Genomic DNA, 2,455 nt, shown 5'->3' with positions numbered 1-2,455 from the left:
CCTTCAAGCAATCACATCCGCAGCATCAGACGAGAATATCTTTAAGAAACATCTATATAAAAAATCCTTCGCGAGAAATACTTTGAAGCAAATCTCCTCACTTCAGAAAGAAACCTCAAAATGAGAATCCTCACAAGATAAAAAAAAAAATAGTAAGACGGAAGAAGTCAAAGAAAAAGAAAAAGAAAAAAAAATCTCATCTGGCCAGATGATACACTGAAGATGGAATATAGCGGAGATCAGGCAAATACACCAACCCTCTGCCAGAATCTTATTTCTTGGTTGACAGCCTCCGGAGATTTTATTTTCCAACGCTTCGCTGCAGTCATCTGGAGAGAGGCATGTGCTAAGGAAACTTTTTTTCTCTCTCATTGCATTCGCGTGTTTAAATGCACAGATATGCACGTGTTGAAAATTAGTACGTTGAGATATTTTGCGAGAATTAAAAATTTGGCTATTGAAAGGGTCTTTTATTAATATTTTTATTTCATTAAATTTTACTTTTAAGTACATAGGCATGCTAGATTAATATCCATATGCATATCTGTATGTATGTGAAAGTAGGTATTTTTGTCCCTCAGAAAATAAACTGTCCTCAATATATATAGCGACAGACGCTAAAAACTTAATTCTTCAAAAAAGTAAAAGGGCGGTTTTTTCAAACACTTCGATAATCGTCTAAAAAATACACACGGAAATTCTTATGAAATCCTTTAAAAACTTAACTAAAAAAGCCATTCGAAAATATACACATGCAGAGTTCTCAGCAAATGTAAGAAAGTCTTCAGAAAGCAAAAGTAGACCAGACAGTCTTTACAAATTGCAAACTAACAAACTTTCCAGATGTACGCGGTTAATATTCGAAAATCCTACAGCCATAACCTTTTAAATGTTTGCCCAGACGGTTTGCAAAATAAATGCAAGAAATAAAAATTTCTTGGAAATATATGTGAAAATCCAACAAAAGGCCTTCTAAAAATAACCAATAATAACCTATGAAAATATGCAGGAATCTTGCGGCAATAAACATGGAATAATTTTGGTTTACAAATAATATATATATATATATATATATATATATATAATATATATATATATATATATATAATTATATATATATATATAATTATATATATAAATATATATAAGAATAATTATATATATAAATATATATACATATATATAAATATATATATAAATATATATATAAATATATATATAAATATATATAAATATATATATATATAAATATATATATAAATATATATATAAATATATTTATAAATATATATAAATATATGTATATAATATATATATATACATAAATATATATATATATATATATATATATGAGTGCATGTATATAAGCATATATATGTATACATACATAAAAACATACAAACATACATACATACATACATAAATATATATGTATATATATGTATATATATATATATATATATATGTATGTATATATATATATATATATATATGTATATATATATATATATATATTACAAGAATTATGAAGAGTCTCGTTAAGGAAAATGACCTTGAATATTCCAAGAAGTGCACCCATTTAACAATATGTAAACAGCACAATGTTTCAATGAATATAATCTCAAAACTTTAAAAGCTTTTCCTACAAAAAAAAAAAAAAATATAAGTGATCGCCATAACGCCAACTTCGAGCAATCACATCCGCAGCATCAGACGAAAATATCTTTAAGAAACATCTAAAAAACATTTCCAAATCCTTCCCAGAATATCCTTAGAATTAAATCTCCTCACTTCTGAAAGAACCCTCAAAATGAGAATCCTCAAAAGATAAAAAAATATTATGAAGGAAAAAATCAAAGAAAGAGAAAAAGAAAAAAAAATCTCATCTGCCAGATGATACACTTGAAGATGGAATATAGCGGAGATCAGGCAAATACACCAACCCTCTCCCAGAATCTTATTTCTTGGTTGACAGCCTCCCGAGATTTTATTTTCGAACGCTTCGCTGCAATCATCTTGAGAGAGGGAAGTGCTGAGAAAACTTTTTCTCTCTGCATTCGTGTGTTTAAATGCACAGATATGCACGTGTTCAAAAGTCGTACGTGATGATGTTTTGCGAGAATTAAAGATTTGGATGTTTTGCGAGAATTAAAGATTTGGATGTTTTGCGAGAATTAAAGATTTGGATGTTTTGCGAGAATTACAGATTTGGCTATTGGTAGGAACCTTATTAATATTTTAACTTGATGAAATTCTACTTGCTTATTTGTACGTAAGTATACTGGAATTTATCTATTTGCATTTATGTATGTGTGCAGTACGTGAAAGTAGGCACTTTTGTCCCTCAAAAAATAAACTGTCCTCAAAATATAGTGACAGTATGTAAAAACTTGGGTTTCAAAAAAAGTAAAAAGTGCGGTTTTAGAATACTGACAATCGTCTTAAAATACACACG

Source organism: Palaemon carinicauda, chromosome 45 (assembly GCF_036898095.1).
Source record: "Palaemon carinicauda isolate YSFRI2023 chromosome 45, ASM3689809v2, whole genome shotgun sequence".
Taxonomy (NCBI): Eukaryota; Metazoa; Arthropoda; class Malacostraca; order Decapoda; family Palaemonidae; genus Palaemon; species Palaemon carinicauda.
The sequence above is the reverse complement of the archived record's forward strand: the minus strand, read 5'-3'. Positions refer to the sequence as shown.